Source organism: Vicugna pacos, unplaced genomic scaffold, assembly GCF_048564905.1.
Source record: "Vicugna pacos unplaced genomic scaffold, VicPac4 scaffold_107, whole genome shotgun sequence".
NCBI lineage: Eukaryota > Metazoa > Chordata > Mammalia > Artiodactyla > Camelidae > Vicugna > Vicugna pacos.
This window is the reverse complement of record NW_027328787.1, coordinates 45,556-65,244: the sequence shown is the minus strand read 5'-3', so window position 1 is coordinate 65,244 and position 19,689 is coordinate 45,556. Positions and strand designations below refer to the sequence as shown.

General features: G+C 46.0%; 1 protein-coding gene across 1 annotated transcript in view; it reads right to left on the bottom strand.

Moving 5' to 3' along the window:
* The window catches only part of LOC140694882 (trafficking protein particle complex subunit 9-like), a 230,532-nt gene extending 211,120 nt beyond the window's left edge, over window positions 1–19,412 (bottom strand). The window contains exon 1 of the mRNA XM_072957903.1: window positions 19,227–19,412. The gene's annotated coding sequence lies outside the window, so the exon portion shown is untranslated. The remainder of the gene's footprint in view (window positions 1–19,226) is intronic.
* Window positions 19,413–19,689: the final 277 nt, after the last annotated feature.

Here is a 19,689-nt window from a genome sequence, read left to right as displayed (position 1 = left end):
CCTTTCTGGTCTAACTGGTGCAGAGGTACAGAGATCCAGGGATGCAGATACCTGTAAACACCCAAAGCCCATCCCTGGGAGCCTGGAAACCAGATAGCCAGGATTTAAATCCCAGCTCTGCCACTTACTAGCTCTGTTACCTTGGCCAAATTACTTACCCTCTGTGTGCCTCAATTTCCACACTGTAAACCTGGGATAACAATCAAATCTTTCTTACTCGCTTGTTGTGAAAATTGGAGGATTCATTTCTGTAAAACTCTCAGAAAAGAATGTAGCACATTTTTGGTGCCCAACAAATTTCAATTTAATAAGAAAGTGATTTACAAGTCTCCCATCTAATCATCTTCTGTGTTTCATGACTATTCTGAGTCCCAAAGGAAATCCTTATTTCCCCTCTTATAAACTCTTGAGGAGCACCCTTCTGTTTCAAGCCACCACCTGTTTAATCTGAGGGGGAATTCCCTCCTCCCCACTCCTCTGGTCCATGGGAGACTGCTTCTCCCTTCACACCCCTGACCACTGGCCCACGGCTAGCCCTCCTTACACTAACAGATTGAGGTGTGAGTCCGGGGAGACAAGCAGGGCATATGAAAGCTTTCCTTCCCCTCCAGTGTTGGCCACCCTTAGGAAGCAGCCGGGATGCTCAGTTCCATGGCAAGACAGTCCTGTGCATTATGGGTCAGAATCTCTCAAGGGAATGCTCGCTGTGGACCAGAGTTACCTGGGACTGCGTAAGTCTCTAATTCTGGGACATAGTGTCATGACACTCACTCTCCCACAGCCCTGAATTTCATGGAGAACGTGGCTTCATCAGTAATAAAGGAGACATTTATCGCCTGCCTGTTCTTCTTTGTCATCTCTCAGTTGGCTGCTGGACACAACATGTGTATAAGTATTGGGTCCCCTTAAGCCCCAACATATATGAAGTAACAAAAATTCTGTGGCTTAACATTGGTTCAGGGCGACTGTGTAAATGTCCTGACTCTGCTGATGCTAAATTATGTGTATAGGAACTATGGAACCTCCTCAAATATCTTTCATCATAAAACCAGCTTTTCTTATTTTCCTGTTTCTCAGTAATTGCCAAAGACTATCAAATGATGGCTTCACACCAAACAGCAGTTAAGATTATGAGCCCTCTTGTCACACACACTGTGCTAAACACTTTACATAATTTCTAATTCTCACAATTCTACAAAGCAGAAATGAGTGTCCCCATCTCACAGACGAGGGAAAAACTCAGAAAGAACTGACTCAGGATCACGTAGCTCAGTGGCAGCGCGTGCACGCAAACCCAAGTCAAAACACCACACCCCTTTGTATATGTACCAAATCTCCTACCACCCATTGACACACAGCGGTGGGGATAATACTTAGGGAACTCAGTACACTTTTCAGCTTTAAGGTGCTCCAGAGGCCGCTTCTAGCTCTTTTATAAAATCCCGGCTCACTGGTTTCTAACACTGCAAGAAAAGTCCGATGTTGCAACTGTTTGCACAGGAAGTCTGAAATGTTCACAGCGAGATGATAGAATAAAACTAAGACATAAGCAGAATAATAGTTCCAGGTAGTCAGACATAATGGACATTGTGCTACCCTGAAGCACTAAGCAAAGGAATCAAAAAAAAAAAAAAACGTTTAAGACTTCCTTTACAAACAGGAAAGTTAAGACTGTAAGAAGGTGCAACAGCGCCACCTATGGCTTAAAAGGCCTTCCTGGTTGCCTGGAAAGGTGCAACACAAAAATTGCCTGTGGATCAGAAACAAGAATCAGATAACTAAAAGCTTATGTAGCACATACTGCTCTCCTAGTCCTCATGTCTTGCACTGTAGCAAAAACCAACAGACCTGTACTAGGCCTATATTCATAAAAGTCATGTCTGTATTTTTCCAACAGGAGGTAATCTAAGTATCTTGCAAAATACTTCTCAAAGAGCCAGGAAATCATAGAAGTGTATTGTAATACAAAAACATTTATTTACATATTAAAACAGCATGAGCTTTTTTCTATTAAAAAAGCTGACATGTCAAATCAATGTTTTGATATTTTAAAACCTATTAAGAGTGCAGAAAAATAAATCAAAATTTTCTTTAATCACAAAAGAGAGAAGCTTATTCCCTGAAAATGATCAATGTGGATTTTTCTAAACTTAATGCTTCTGGTCAGAGTCCTACGAATTTAAATGTCTGAGTGTATAGTTACACGGCAGCATGAACACTGAGTTGTAACAATACACATTCTGTGTAAATAATCTTCAAGGTCGTCTGCTTAAGTCAATTTAACTAGTCCCTGTCTCAATAGAATGATACAGATTTCATTAAAACTTCATACTGCACGCACACACACACACAAAACCCTGAATCCTTGTTACTTTAAGCCATATTCATATATATCCATATTGAATATGCATCAGAAACAAGCCACCCTCTTTAGTATTCACAGTTGATCCTTCTAAACTATCTGTCATTGTGACAGCACATTTTTACTAAGCAGCTCTTGGGTGCTTTGTATACAAGGCGTCTACCTCTCACAGTCAGACATGGTAAACGGCATCACTCAAATTTCACAAATGAGGAAATATACTTAAGCCATGGAAACAACGTACATATTTATCATCAGGAAAGAAAAGAGTAAAGATTTTACTTTCAATATGCACTGACAAACTTTTCCTCCATACTAAGACTACATACATAAAACAAATTCAGTCATTGTAAATTATTCTGTCAATAAGCACCACTAGAGAAAAACAAGCAACATCATTAGCAATGATTGGACTTTCAAAGCCCACTCCTATTTTGCACTATAATCATTTTTAATGTTTTGTTTTTAGTGCTTACATAGCACTAATATAAAGAAAACATAAACTATTTAAGTCATTACCTGAGAATGCAACATTTGTGAAAATGTACAATTTTAATTTATGCCGCTCTGTCTCACATTCTCACTGGTGTCTCTCCTTTGAAGGCCTCATCAGGCTGAGATCGCCAAAATCGGTCATTTATGGACTCACAGGAGTTCGGGAAACCACTCAACGGGAGGCTGATCAGAGGAGAAATTGAGAATGCATCCTGTGCAGCCTGGATTCCAGCACCGAGCTAGGCACCGCCAGCTGCGTTTGATTTGGGACAAGCTGCCCACCTCTCAATCCCTCAGCTGCAAAAAGGAGACATTGATACCTACCGTCAAACACCTGCTTTGAAGTAAAACATGAGAAAAACAGTTTAGCCTTTGGTAGGTGTCCACTCACAGCAAGCTTGGTCATTATGATGATGAGGATTACTTTTAATAAGTTAAGCTAGACCAAAAATTAGAAATCACCATAAAGGAGAAACATTTTAACTCAATAAGCATTTCCTTTTGAATGGATTGATAAAAGTTCTAATGATTTTTTTAATAAACCAAATTTTGTCCATTAATTTTAGATTTACCGGTTTATGGACAAGTCTCCAAAAAAAGAATTAGAGGCCTCTAACCTCTGAATACTAAGAAAGTAAAGTTTAAAAAAATTATGGGGGAGAGTATACCTCAGTTGAGAGAGTATGTGCTCAGCACGCATGAGGCCCTCAGTTCAGTCCCCAGTAACTCCATTTAAAAACTTTTATTTAAAAAAAAGGAGAATTAAAGGAAAAAGATGGAGGACTACAGAATTTTTTTAGAGAATCCACTCAGATTTAAGATGGGGAAAAAATATCCATTTCTCACAGGAAATCTTGAGAACTATGTAAACCGGATCTGAGTTGTCTAGTCTTTAACATTATTCATGAATTCATATTACCAAGTCTTAAAACTACCTGATAACCCACAGTGGTGATAGTGATCATAAAACCTGACAATGCGGATCGAACTCCGGCTAGGACTGCTCTGTTCTGACATCTCTGCCCCTGAGGCCTCACCAGGCTGAGAGCACTAAATTTTGTCATTCATGAGCATCTCGTGTAAGTCTTCCACTTGTGCTTCTCAGTCTCCTCTCACCAGCCCCTCTGAGGGAAGCACTGTTATCATCTTCCCCACACGCAGATAAGGTCACTGAGGTACAGAAACTAAACCTGCTCCAGGTCACATCGGCATTAAAGGACGTCTGTATTTCTGCTGTTTTGCGGTTGACAAAGGAATCTGAGATATCAATACAAGATAGACTGTTAAATAATCAAGTCTGTCAGCTCTTCACCTCAAAGAGCAGATACTATAAATTCCTGATGTAGGATGAGGCTGCTGCCACAAAATGACTCAGCTAGAAATTAATATCCAAGATGAAGCAGCGGATACACATAAATATTCATGACTGTCAACTCCTCTCACGGGTCTTGGCCCTTCACTGCCTGAATGGGGGTGAAATCCCCACCCGTGTCTGGGAGGGTAGCGCGGCTCTTCCAAGTCTCACCCAGGCTTCACAGGCTGTTTCCCCCTACAGACTGTCCTAAATGATTAAAAAGCTCACAAGATTTTTACACCAGCCAAAACTGAAAGACATTTCTGCATATGGAGCACTTTCTCAGGCTTAAACCATTTTTGCCTACACTCAGCAAGGGGGAAAAAAGAAACATGACTCTGCAAAGTCTCTTAGCCTTACCACTCACAGGAGTTGAATGGTCTCAGCACAAGATGACCCTTCACATTACAGGATGAGAACAAAATAAAGCCGCCCCAACAACAAGCACTCCCAGAGACAGCGCTCAGCAGTCTTCTGCACACTCACGGTTGTGCAGCCCTCACCACCATCTATTTCCAGAACACTTCATCACCCCAATAGAACACCCCTGTCACTAGCAGTCACTCCACAACCCCCCTCCACCCAGCCCCTTGCAACCATCATCTGCTCTCTGCCACTGCATGAGCCAATTCTGGGCATTTCTAAGATCACTGAAATCAACAATATGTGGCTGTTTGTGTCTGGTTCCTTTCAGTTAACGTGCTGTTATCAAGGCTTTCCCATGTTGAAGTGGTATCAGCATGTCTCTTTTTTTTGAAAATGTTAAACTTTATTAGAAGGTGGTAAATACTATAAAAAATAGTAGAGTGGGGTATAAGGGATGGGGTTTCAAAGGGAAAAGGCCGGGTTGAGCAGTCAGGGTGGACTACCCAGAGCAGATGGCTTTTTTCATATTCCCCTTTATTTATTTTTTCTTTTTTATTCACTCTTATGTCTGAATAATATTCCACTAAATGGAGATACTACATTTTGTTCTTTCATTCAGCAGCTATATATGGACGAGGTCCAGAAGAATGAGTGTAAGTGGTGGCTAGCAGGGATGGCATTTAAGCAAAGGGCAAGATGTGCTTTCAAAAAAAAAAGTGAACAATCAGAGGCACAAGGAAATTCAGCGCGTTTCTGAGAAAGTGCATGGTTGCTTCAGTAGGACTGCCATGCAGGGCTGTGGGGGATAGTGACAGGAGACACAGTGAGGGAGTCACCTGAGAATATTCCCCACTGCAAGCAGCTCAGCCAATTCTCCTCCCTCATCCTGTATTTTAGAGACATTTTTGCTAGCTTTTCTCTTATTTCAAGTAACAGTACTTTAGTTACACATCTGATCATCTGCATCAGACCACATTAGCTCCAAGCCACAGAAAATCATTCACTGACCGGAGCAGCTCCAAGACATAACATTGATGGACCAGGGAGTCCTGCAGCATCCCATCCTGCAGGCACAAACCACACATGTTCCCTGGTGATGTCCGGAAAGTAAAATGCATGGAAATATCTCACTGCTGCTGCACGACATCTGCCCACAAATTGCCCCCAAATCATGCTGGCACAGCACTACTCAACCCTCGCACTACCCCCCAAAAAAAAAAAAAAGAGAGAGAGAGAAAAGAAAAGAAAAGAGAAGAAAAGAAAAGAAAAGAAAAGAAAAGAAAAGAAAAGAATAAAGCTAAGAAAGCAAATTTAGGCTCTTCCATTGAAAACCAGCAACCATCACTGCCAGTATCTGAGCTGGAATGATCCTGACTTCAAAAACCACTGTGCAGTTACTATTCAAATGTGACAGACATATATGTATTTCACTTAGATGATATTACAATAGGATTTTTCTTTTCAAAATTTCCAGTTGCAACAATAGCACAAGAAAGTTTATGTTTCATTTTTTAAAAAAAATCAATTATTTTCCACTTTGTTAATTTTGAATCTATTATTATTTTATAAAGGGAGCTATGCTGCAGATTATAAACCAAATATCTGGCTTCTGCAAACAAGACCTATATGACTTCACTATTTCAGAGCAAGCTTTAATGATGCTTTCAAATTGGGGGCGCTCACTAACAGCTCTTTAAATACTGTCAAAGATGTGCTATTATGTAATGCAAAGGGTCTACCTACACATCAACTCAGAAACCAAAGAAACTACACGAAAGCCTTAGTTTATCATTTTAAAATATTCCTATTATTTTGAATATTAAATTTCTTAAAGATAAGATATTTTTTGAGAAAGACATCAGTTGTATTAAATTTCCTCTCACCAAGAAAGCAATCTTTATCAAGAATTACTACCCCTATGAAAATCCAAAAGACAGGACGTTTCTAGCTAAGTTAACTTACAGATCTCAACACAAGCCTAAATCCTATCTGCTCTCACTTGAACGAGCCCAGCAAAGTCCTGGGCTACTCTGGAACTTAGCTCTTCTGTTCCATATGTTGGCAGAGCTAAGATCATCACACAAGGCAGGGAAGGAGAGAAGAGGTAAGTCCACCTGGCGGCCTCCATCTGTTTACTTCCAGCCACAAGGTGTCGCTAGAGCGACCCCGCTAACAAGCCCTCCACACAAGGAAACCCGGCATCCACTCTGCCCCTGCGGTCCCCAAGCAGTCCCGACGCCCCTCTCCCACTGGTGGCCTCCGAGCCTGTGAATGGTCTTCTAATGACCCTCCCAGTTGGTCACACCCTCCCCTTCTTCCCCGCTACACACACACACACACACACACACAGCCAAGGCAGCCTTCCCAAAGCACAAATTTGATTACATCTCCCCCACTTCAAACCCATCAGAGGCTCCCTGGTAGAGTTCTAGCCCCACCCCCGACCCTGCTTGTCCATCCTCACCTCAGTACCAGGTCCCCAGTGACCTCAGGGGCCCCGTGACCTGCTGCTACTTCCCACTAGCCTCCAGGCTCATTTTAACTGTTTGTCAAGGAAGTCTTCCTTCCCTCCAACCTCCGCACTTTGGATTAGGTGCCCTGCTGTGTTAATAAAACATTTTAATCTAAGTCAACTTCTGACACTGCTAAGCTCTCAAGAAGCAAGTACATTTTGCTTACTACTGTGGGTCCACCCCCTCTCCCCTAGACACTCAGAATTGCGTGTTTTGTGAATAAAAGAATGAAGGGGTGGGACTCAAAAGGACAGGCAGAGCTGCTCTCCTAAGGGTCACTTCCTGCTGACACCCTTCACTGCCTCTTCTGTGTCAGTTCTAGTAAAAACCAAGCTCCTCCAAAGCCCTCCACCCCTAGGCCCTCTCCAGTGTCCTTCAAAGCAGGGTCACCCACCACCCTGGACCACACAGGGCAGTCTCCCCGAGTCCCCACCCCACAAGCCTCCAGGCCTCTACCCGGGCTGCTCCTGCCACCTGAGTCACCCTCTTGATTCCTTCCCCTGGCTGACTCTTACTCTGTCCCCAGAACTGAATGTAGAGCCAATTTCTTCCAGGAAGTCCTCCCTGATGATGTCCTTTAGCTCTTGGCTGGGCTCCATCTACAGCAGCACTGCTTGGCGACCAACTGGTATTTGTCCACCTGCTCTTATGAGACCATGACCTCTTGGAGGCCACGTGGGAAAAAGGAGTGAGGTGACAAGAGGGGTGGGAAGAGCAAACAGGAAAGTCGCAGCTCAAGTCCCAAATTCAAGGATTCTGTCTCAGATAAAAAGAATAAACTGTTTCATACGTGTGTCATTTGGCTATGATTTTTGTGGCTCATGGAAAACAAGAGCTTGGTGTTCAAGCCTGAAATCCAAGTTACATGCAAAGAAATGTATATATTCATATCCAAAGGAAACCAGAGCTGCTCAACAACACTTTGCAGTTAAAATCCAAAGGAACTTTGATAAAGGCAATCTCCCTCTCTCTCTTTATTTTTATTTATTTATTTTTTTTGGTATCATATAGTTTTAGAAGTATTTGTATAACTAAGTGATGGCTACAGCCTATGATTCTGCACTGGAGTGTTTGGGGCTAAGGAAGCCCAGATTACATGCACTGTGTAAATGCAATCACACCAACACAATGACAGGCGCCCTAGTGGCTGAGCTGAAGTTCCAAAGCAAAGAACCTTATGTTGGAAGACAGCTCTCAGTAGAAAGTAAGAAATGCAATGTTCTGTACTCAATTTCATTAGCTTTATGAGCCATTAACAGATAGTATGTCTTGTCTAATGAAACCCCAAAATATATTGTCATCTTCGATTTTCTCCATCTGACTGTTTTATGCTAAATTTGGATATCAAACCCTCACTCCATACGGAAAGCTCAGGCCTTAGCTGCAGCACAGTTACATCCCGTGGAAGAAAGCCGATCAAGGGAGAACAGGAGAGTTTCCCTTCAGAAGCTGCTAAGTGTGGTTTTGCACCTGTATGTCATTTACAACCACGCCATCGTCAAAGGAGTAAGACCTTACATCTGTGGGGCAAAAAGCACTGCGGTGGTTCTGAACCATGAAAGAACACTGAGCTTTGTGCAACAGTCCTGAGGCACTTAAAGCGTACTTTCTCTGAAAGGCTCCGAAACTGACTCACTTCACCATTTCAGGTACAACCGGAATTAGTAGAGAGAACATGCCCTTGAAGTCTGACAAGGCCCTGCTGGAATCCTGCTACAGCATTTACTAGCTGCTAAATGAACCAATTCCTTAAACCTCTGAGGAGGCTTCCCAATCTTCAAAACGGGGCTGCCACCGCCCACTTGGGAGGCATGGATGTGAATGCAACACGCAAGTAGGGCGGCCGACTGGTACGTGACACGGGGCCTGGCTAGTTTCCCTCCGCTGCCCTTCTCCCCCTTTAAACTTGCACTGTTCCCCCTGGTAAGGGTGAAGCCCCAGGAACAGACTGCCCGATTCTTCTGTATATCCCCGGATACATACCTTACCCTTAGGAGGTCAGAAAAACAACTGCCTCCTCCCCAGTCACTATCAATATTCTTAAGAGTCTGGGTTTTTTTAACTCTATGTTTCAGGGAGACTATTCAAGAATTGTTCAACCACCGTTCTCCAGGTTGGCTCCTCTCCCAACGCCCATCCCTTCTTACCTCAAATCTTCTGTCTGATTGCCTTTTGTTCGTGGGAAAGAGAGTCCGCTAGGGTGCAGACTCCCTAGGCCTCCCTCCCTTCATCACAGGAGAGTGTGACTACATTCTCCCAACTCCCCACTCCGACTCCAGCTTCTGAGGAGTTTCCCCTTCTGGACCCTGCAGCTTCTGGATCGTCCCAAGACGCGCACACGTGGCCAAAACCCTCTCTTTAGATTTCTTCCTGTGTGGCCCTGCCCACCCCCCAGAACCTTAAGGATAAATGCCATTGCTCTGAAAATCACAAACGCCGCTGACTGACACACCAAAGCTGCATGGTCCGGGCTTTCCTCCAAACCAGGCACAGCCCTGCCCCCCCTCAGACACAGTCTGCACCTCTTGAGATGAGCTGATCCACTTGCACGGCTGTGAACACCAGCTAAGAATGACGAATCCCAATGTGTATCTCTAGTCCGGCTCCTTCACCTGAGCCCCAGGCTCATAGACACGAGTGCCTCTTGGAAGTCCTAACTTGGATGACAAATGGCATCTTAAAAATGCCATATGTCAAAAAAAAAGGCCTTATGTCCACCATTTACTCTAGACTTCGATTCCTGGCAGGTACCTCCCAGGCTCCCCATTTTAGTAACAGCCCCAGCACCCACCTAGGTGTTTGAGGTCACATTCAATTTCCACTGTTCCCTCCACCTGGCCCTGCCCTGGAATCAGTCTTGTTATTTCTGTCGCTAAGCCAGTCTCAAGTCTGGTTCTGCAGGGAGCACGATGGAAACCCACAAGCTCACAGCAAGGTGCACTGAGTCACAGTCCTCCGAAGGGAGTTCCCTGGAGGGGGAGGCATCTCCTGCTGCCAGTCACCTCAGAAGGCACTGGATTCTCACAAAGAAGGACCAGAAAAAGGACTCAAGGATCTCCCGTGATCTGAGGTTTGAAGGGCCCGAGGTCTGGGGGAGCTCCTAGATAGCTGACACTCCTGTCAGTGAGCAGATGAGGATGGTAGGAACCCAGGCAAGTCTGTTCTCGCTCCGACCCCTTTTCTCTCGGGAGCCACGGGAAAGGCCAGTTTCCAGGGCACAGACCGGCCATCACAGATCCCAGCCTGCATTTGCCAACCCAGACAGCCTAGACTCCTACTTGCGACTCTTACTTCTGTTCTGTTTCCCCCCAGAATGTGATGGACTCTTTCAGAAAGTCTGGACTGTCTCAAGCGAGACCAAGTCAGTGAAGGATGAAGTGTCCACATTTGGACCAGAGCATGAAAGGAGAAACAAGGCCTCATGTCCAGCATGACGGTGGTGGCCAAGCCCTTTCCCTGGGTGAGATGAACCAGGGTCGGGGTGAGAATGCAAGGTCCCTTCACGGCTGACAGGGGTGTTGGAGACTCACTACCGCAAAATAACCACACGGCCGTCAGTGGTGGACATCAGCTGCAACAGGCACAGAGTCAGCTATTTACTGCCAAAAAGGGGTAAAAGTAAAGGCCGGTGCAGGGAGGCCTGCACGGCTGCTGAGGCAAACCACAGACCTGGCTCTGAATGCCCACTGGCTGAAGCAGAGAGGAAGCTACGGTCCCCTTTAGCGGTCCCTGTGTCCACCAGATCCAAGTGAACCAGTTACTTAGGACAAGGCAATGTTTTCCTGATACTTAGAAAAACCAGCCTCATAAAGGGAACAAAAGAGTGGCATGGTTTTAGGCCCGCTCCTGCCCCTCTATGAATGCAAAGTAAAGTAAATGGCACTGGGAAGGTGAATGCAAAAAAAAAACCAAAAAACAAAAAACCGGTGACTGCTTCCTCCAACAGCGTCCCCTGCAGCTGCTCACCCCCGAGCCGGCCACTTCCTCACCAGTGACCGCCGGCCAGGAAGCGCCGTCACGCACGTCACACAGCGACAGCCAGGAACCTCGTGCCGAGCACGTTTGTGTAAAAGCCAGAATCAAGCAAGGTGCTGCAGAATTTGACTTTCCAAGTTTAAATACTCCATGAAAAAAATCCCTCAGCAGCCGCCTAAATCAATTCGCATCTCACTTCTTCAAAACAAATAAACAAAATTAGTAAGAGAGCATTTGTTACCAAATATAAGGACGAACTAACAGGTTCCTCAAAGCAAGGACTTTAACATATATCAAACTCCAGTGGGTGATGTGCTAACATAGCAAAAATTCCAAAAAAGTAGAAAATAAGATGACTAGGATAATATACGAAACATGGCAACTGTTAAGTTTTTGCTTTTTATAGCGATGGAGACGGCACAGAGGGCGATCTGGCTATTCCAATGCAGGGTGTGCACAGCCCACATTTTCAGACCCAACACCATGCTCAAGGGGTGGTATAAGGGAAAAAGGAAAATAGAAAAAGGAATAGAGGAACAGCCAAAATTAGAAACACACGAGAACAAAAATGACTTTGACAGCATTTACAAGAAATTACGTCAGTGTGATGAGGACAGGGACGCAGGGACGGTGAGACCCACCCTCACCTCCTGATCCAGGGAAGGCAGGGGCCTGAGGGGAGCGATGCTGCCGGGGGACCCCAACGTGGTCAGCGCCCCAAACCAAAACTTCACCTAGATGCGTGTAGACAGCTTTTGAGCTACAAAATGTGGTCGCATTTCAAGCTGGACAACTTTACTCACTCCCACCAAGAGGAACAGGGGAGAATTAGGTTCTGCTCCTGAACCAAAGCATTGTTTAAAAAATTAATGACTGTGTAATAGTAAAAGCAACAATGGAGTAAAAGTCACTGGCGGAGAACGTGCTTGACCCGATCTCATTGGCCACGTTATCTCACTGACGTTCAGATGCTGGCTGAGCCCTTATGGTACCAGAACAGACAGACCCACCAGGAGGGAGGTTTAATGCGCTGCTGTATTTTGATGCCGGCAGCCATGCCTGGTACACGAGGTTCTGGGTAAACAATGGTGACAGTGTCAACCACTATGGGCTAAGCACACATCCAGCTACTCCGCCAAATCCCAAGGGCAGACTTCAAAAGGCAAAAACAAGCTGGCATTCTCTGTTGGCTCTGCAGAATCAGAGCCAAGCAGTTGCTGAGCAAAAATGTCACCAGTGCCTCCTATGACAAAATAGGAGGCACTGGCGTGGGGCTGGGGCAGGGTTCCAGGCTTCCACTGATCACCCACCAGTCTGTCCAGGGGGTGAAGGAGGTCCCTGCTTTCATTGCACCGATGCACCTACCTTGAATGACGCCTTAGGACTCAACAGGAGGTGACAGGTGAGGTGAACGGAGCCAGCCTTGGTGTAGCACGGTTCTGGCAGCTATGCCCTCAGCAGTGCCCAGTTTCCTAAACCTGACACCTCATCTCCAAGGAGCAGAAGTGTATTGTGGGCATGTAGATCACAGGGCCCTGTGAGGACAAGTACAGATCATGGCCACGACATGCCTCTCCCCTTCCTTAAGCCATAGAGGAATGTCCGGGGAGGAAGTGAAAATTATTCCAGAGCCTGCCAGGCACCACACGCAGGTGGGACACGGATCCCCTGTGTCTGTCATTCACAGGACTGGTGTGGATTTTCTTTTTATCAATTCTCTGGCATCTTCTCCTCCATCTTACCAACAACAAGAAAGTAGAATCTGACCTTAGAATCACAGAGAATCACAGAGCCCCTCCTGCACAGCGGGCCCGGCAGCTCGTACCATGTCCTCCGACCGTCACCTGTGGGACCGCCATGAGCGCTCTCCAGACTCAAGGCCCGAGGCCGTAGGCCGGGGGGACACAGCTCACCTCACTCTCCCCAGTAAAGGGGGACCACCTCTCGGCAAAGACGTCTCACCCTCTTCTGCCCGAGGGACAGCTTGAAAGATACACAGGGAAACATAGTAGAGGGTGAGGGGTTAGGCAGCCCAGAAGTGATCGTCTGCACTTCCAAGGCAGAGTGGGGCCTTTGACCTAATCACAGGGACAAAGTGAGGACGAATTTTTCCCTGCTGTGTCCCATACACCGTGACACGCCTTTCCCTGCGTAAGGAGCTAATTCGGAAGCCCCTGGCAGTGTTTCTGATGTCCTAACTTGGCATGGTGGCTGTCAGGCAGGGGAGAGGGCCTGAGCCGTGCTGGTGCTGGGCCTGGGAGGCAGGAGACATCGGCTCCACCCTGAGCTCAACCAGCACCTCATTCTGCGTCTCGGGATTCAGAGTCTCATTTATAAGCAAAGGGATGAAACTGTCCCAGGACAGGCTGTCCAACAGGAATGAAATGAGAGTCATGTAAATAACGTTTCCCAGTTGCCACGTTTAAAATGTAACAAAAAAAAAACCAAGTAACTGATTTTAAGAACAGACCTTACTTATTCTACTGTATGTAAAATACTATCATTTTGACGTGTAATCAATATAGAAAGTAACAAGATAGTTTATATTCTTTTTACTAGACAAGTTTCAGCGTCTGATGTGCATTTGACTTACAGCACATCTCAGCTCAGACCGGCCTCCTCCCCAGCACTACTAACATCAGTAGCTGTGGCTACTCTATTGGACAGCAACTCCAGGGGTCCCCCCAAGTGTCCTGGCTGAAAAGGGGGAGTAAGTGTCCACACTAACCCTAAAAGGATCTCTCTGAAACAAAGGCGGATTTAGTTTTAAACGTCTGAAAACCGGCGGGCTACACCTCCTTCCCGCCTTGGCTACAAGAAAGCCCTCCTCCTTGATGATCCCATTCTGGATGTAAGGAAGCAATCTGTCACACAGCCAGGGTGGCCCGGCCTTCAGGTTGACTTGCCTGTTGTCTGTGTCCAGTCCCACGAAGTCCTCCTTCTCAAATAGGATGTAGAGGAGGGGGGTCTTCTCCCCAGAATTTTCGGGGTCCCCATCCAGCCACTTGGACTTGGGCAAGATGAAGAGTGACTCAGTGAAGTCTTCGATCCTCTTCTCCACCACCCGCAGTCCTCGTAGATTGAAGGCCACGTCGGTGTGCGGCTGCTCGGCCACCTCCCCATACAGCATAAAGACAAAGAGCTGAGAGTCGTAGAGCGTGGTGCCATACAGCTCCTCTGTGCGTGGAGCTTCTAGAAGGTCTTGGCCAAGAGGCAGTCAGTAATGGTGACAAGGCCCATGACATTGCGGTGGGTCTGGAAGTCACTCCATCCATTCTCGGGCGCATAGAGATACCTATAGTAGATAAAGAGTGCCCACTGGGAGCCGCAAGGTCTGATCTGGCTCACCAAGGAGATTCCATTATAGATGCAAAAGAAATTCTCTAAGATGATCCCCACAGGTTGGACCACAATCGGGAGAGTCTGGTGGTCCTCAGCGCACTGCACGTAGTCAGGGGTGTTCATGTTGCAGGCCCTGCCGAGAAGGGAGGGTAAATCGATGTACATACTGTGCTGTGGGCTGCGGGCCTCACTGGGATGCGGCGACCTGGTGTGCACCAGCCAGAAGGCAAGGGAAGTCCAAGCAAATCGGGGATAATTTTGTCCTCAGCATCTGCACATGGCTACTGAAGCTCAGATCACATTACCCAGCTTTTGGTCTAGGCTTCCATCCCCTGCAGAAAAGGATCATTTCTTGTTTTCTGTTTCCAAGCACCTAGGCAGGCCCTGATGCAAAGTCGGTGCTCAAAACTGCTGAATAAATGAATGAATAAAGGAACTGCTTCCCCACCCCTCAGCAGGATATAATGCAAAGAACCATAGTAGGATCAAAATATCTGGATTTCAACGCCAATTTATTTGAACTCCTAAGGTGCAGAATAATGGGTAAGAAAACTTGCTTTGGGGAGGAGGGTACAGTTCAGTGGTAGAGCACGTGCTTAGCATGTTCAAGGACCTAGGCTCAATCCTCAGTACCTCATTTTAGAAAAATGAAACAAATAAATAAACTTAATTAACCCCCTTAAAAATATTTTCTCCATTCAAAATTCAAAAAAAAACCACCTTGCAATTGACACAACATTGTAAACTTGACTATACTTCAATTAAAAAAAAAACTTCTTGCCTTACAAGAATATATCTGGATTATGGAAGTTTGCAAATGTAAAATGCCTAGGGTACCACCTGCATAAGAAGAAGGAACTGTACAAATGTACTATCCCTCATTTATGAGCTATTTTTCCTTTGGGGAGATTATAACCTCTCAGAGATATTTTTCTCATATTAAAAAAAAAAGAAAAAGAAAACATTACCTGATTCTCCATACTGCTGAAGAATCAGATAACCGTATGAAAGCATCTGACCCACAGAGTTTATTCAATAAATGTTTGTTGAATGAATGAATAAACAAGCAAAGTGAATGCTGCTCCCTGCCACAGACCATCATAATGGTACTTCCTGGAAATCCCAAGCCCACGTTCCACCCAAATCTTCACTAACCACGTGGGTGACCTGGGCAGACCTGTGTGCTTCTCTCAACACCAGTTTATTCATAAATAGAAATGAGGGCAATAACACAAACCTAAAAGGGTTAGTGAGTCACGAATGAATAGTACCCCAACTTTGCAAGATGGAACTATTAAAGAAAATTGGGCAAAGAGTCCATAGGCCCTCTCCATATTATCTCTTACAACTACATGGGAATCTACATTACATCTAAAAATAAAAAGTCTATTATTTTAAAGAGGCTATTGAGTTTAAATCAGCTCACCGTCTCAAATAAGGAACACACAGTACAAATAAGAGAATGCGCAGCCCATGAGATGCACTCAGTAAATATTCCCACTGAACCCACTGGTCCCTCCAAATTCAGAGCATGAGGATGTGTCCTCGTGGCCAGAGGCCACTGCACCTGAAGCTAAAAAAGCTAATGGTCCCCACTTTCAAAAGCCCCTGCCACCAACCTAGGTCTAATTTTGTATTTGTAATTTTTTTTCTTTTTATAAAATAGAAATCCCCAATTGCATAGCCTTCAGGTCACCAAAACCTGACCACAGAGATCATGATGGCAACCCTCCTTGGTGAAACAATAAAATGAAAAGCCATTTCCACAAGACCTGTGTGTAAATCTACTAGGGAACTTCATCCTGGACTGAGAGGAAGAGGACTGGGGAGGAGGGGGCAATCTGAGGCACACAGACCCATGGGCCACCTGTCCCACGATGGACATTACACTCAACCCTCACCCTCCAGGAACTTCAAAATACACACAGACAGAGTGATGTGGACAATATATGTGTATTTTTAAAGAAATTCCGACTCTCTAGCAGGTCTTGTATCTACCGAGACACAAATGGCTTATGTGTATAATGTTTCACAAAAGCCTTAAAACATTACCACCCCAACTTGACACATTAAGAAACTAGGGATAGAGGTTTATCACATTGTGCAAGATTAGAGAGATGCCACATCAGACACTGTATTTAAACCCAAGCCTTTGCTCCAGTGCTCACACAAGGAAGTGTGACATACTGCCCCTTTCCTGCCCTCTCCCTGCAATAAATCTCTGAAGAGTCTTTTCTGTGCCACGTGGAATCACAATCACGTCAATTTACCACAAAGAGCTATGTGACTCCTTGGAGGACGTGTCAAAATCTAAAGGGTTGTGATGGGAGGAGAGATTTGAATTTTCTGTTTCTCAAAGGAAACATGGCTTTAAAAGAAACTGAAAAGCACTTATCTAGTCTAAGCCCTCATTGTGCAGAGAAGGAAATGGAGGCTCAGAAGAGATGAGGAAAGGGACTTATTAACAAATATTGCCTCAGTGCAACACCAAGCCAGCCCTGGGCCCTTCTGGGGGAGTACCTGGAAGGCCCAGGAGAATGATTGTTAGAAAAAGGAAAGAGAAGAAGCATACAAGGCCCTGTCTCTACACCACCATACCATGAAGTTCCACCAAATTATCCAGTATTGGGTGCAGCCAAAATTTAGGTGGGCTAAAGAGGTTATAGAAACCTGGAAGTCTCAACCATAGTGGAAATTCCAACATTTACTGTTTTTTTCCAAGTTCAAGCATCAGTTCAGTGGGCGCTCCATACGAGGGACTACACGAGGCCTGGAGTTCTCCCAAATACAGATCTCTATTATCACGTGTGCAAACCACACACAGGCCCACCAGAAGAAAAACGCCCACACATAAGATGGAACTACTGAAACAGAAAAGAGCCAACCAGCATATATTGCTAGCAAAAACGGTGCTGCTAGAAATAGACTCATGGACATAGAAAGCAAACTGTTGTTAGCAGGCAGGAAAGGGAGGATTAACAGATACACATTAATAAATATAAACTAAATGACAAGGACCTACTATATAGCACAGGGTACTATTTTCAATTTCTTGTAATGAGTTGTACTAAAAACAATCTGAAAAACATTTATATACATATGCATAAGCTTATAACTGAATCTCTGCTGTACATCTGAAGCTAACATGGTAAATTTACAACACTTCAATAAAAAATAATTTTATATAATAAGTAAAAATAAAAGCAACGCCATAAAAAAAAAAAGTAAAAGAACACGGTAATCCCCTTAGCTGTAGGTGGTGGAGAACTCTGCAAGCACCAAGTCCACTCGAATACTCCAGCACTGGCGGTCACTCATTCTAACCATCAGAGAATCACTTGGCTTCTACGAGGTTACTTTTCTCTTCAGTGAAAGGCTACAGTTGCATCTAATGATGTATTGAATCTCATCATTCACAAACCCAAGATTTCCCATAGGCCTGGCTCTGGACAGATGAAAAGATAGGGTCCCAGATATATTCATGTGTAGAAGAAGTTTATGCCATAAAGACATTAATTCTTCCTGCTTTGATAGACAGATTCATTGCAATTCTGATTAGAATTCCTCCCAGATATTTCATGGAATGTAACAAGTTAATTTATGGTCAGGAACAGCCAAGAAACTTCTTTAGAACCACCACTGGGAAGGGGTGGATAGGTCATGCATTTCAACTGGTCTTTCTGATGTGATGAAAACGTTCTGGAATAATAATGGTTGCACAAATGTGAATATGCTAAAAGCTGCTGAATTGTAACATTCAAGTGGGTGGACTTCATGGTGTGTGAACAATATCACAATAAAGCTGTTATATGAAAAAATCCTTCTTGCCAATTATTTTTCCCTCTATACTACTAGTCTGTCCCACAATTTAATTAAAACAAACAAACAAAAAAACCCAAAACAAACCAGATTTTGCCAGGAGCTCTTTAGGAGTGCAATGTCCCTGGGTCTCCAACGCCTCAGGTTGTGCTGTTCCTGTTAACACACAATAGCTGGGCTGGACTAGTTAGGGACTATAAGTATCTTTTTAAGATCGACGGTCTCACGTTTCACCCTGGGAGAGTGAATGATGGAGGATGAGACAGCCTCATGCCTTCAGCTCATTTTTAACTGAACCAAGCCCTGCTTTCACCACTGTAATCCCTCTCAGTATAAAAACATGTGACATCAACAAGCACCGCCATCATAACACCTGAAAGTGTTCAAGGTACTTACCTGGGTCAGAAATCCTGATCAAGGAGACAGAAGCTCCCTCAGCACTGCCGCTCCCTTTTCCCGACTCCACCAGGAGAAGCTGGGAGTTACAGCCGCGGGCTCTCAGCCTGGGGAGCAGCGCCCACGCCGCTAATCTGGACCTCAGGGATCGGGAAAGGGAGAGGAAGGCAGCCCCGGGGTCGCGGGGCAGGGAGAGCGGGGTGGGGGACGCGGGCTGCAGCCCCGCTCGGAGGCCAGCCCCAGCCCCAGCCCAAGCCGCCCGCCCCGTCCGGGTGTGCAGACCCCGCCCGCCCGGGACACAGCCCGCCCAGTGGTGGGGACGGGTCGGCGGCCTAGGAGAGGAAGCCCGGGAGGGGAGGACTCGCGGGCGGGAGAGGGGAAGCGGACGCCAGCCGCGGACTGAGGGGAGCCCGGCTGGGCCAAGAGGCGCAGGGGCACACCTGGCCCTGGACAGCTGTGGCCGGGGCGCCGGGGCAGGTGGCGCGGGCAGAGGGGTCTGGCCCGAGCAATCCAGCTGAACACACGCTGACTGGCGCCCTGGGGGGCTGTGACACGCCGACCGCCCTCCCGCAGCCGCCTCACCCCTTTCCCGATATCCCCTCACCTTGCACTTCCACAGCCAGAGGCCCCGGCCCCAGGCAGTAGCCAAAGGCCTACAGGGCGACAGAGCTGAGAAGCCATTGGGGCCGATCCCCGGCTCGGAGCTGGAGCTTCCAACCCGCGGTCCAGCTGGCAGCAACTGCGCATGCGCAGGAGGGCCAGCGATCCGCTCTGGGTCCTGAGAGAGAAGGGGAACCGAGGGAGGGAGAATAGGGGAGGAGGAGGGGAGGCGGGGAAAAGTGGAGGGAGACACATGGACAGGAGGAGCAGAGGGAAGGCAGTTATCTGGAATTGGGAGGGGAGTAACAGAGATGGGGAGAAAGCGTTTTACCTCTTGTGGCACCCCGAAGGAGGCAGCAGTCCTGCCTATACACCCTTCTCTTACCCGTCATTGCCCACAGCTCATATTTTACGTCCCTGGCCCAGCCCTCCAGCTAAGGTCTCTGCAGAAACCCTACGGGTATCAT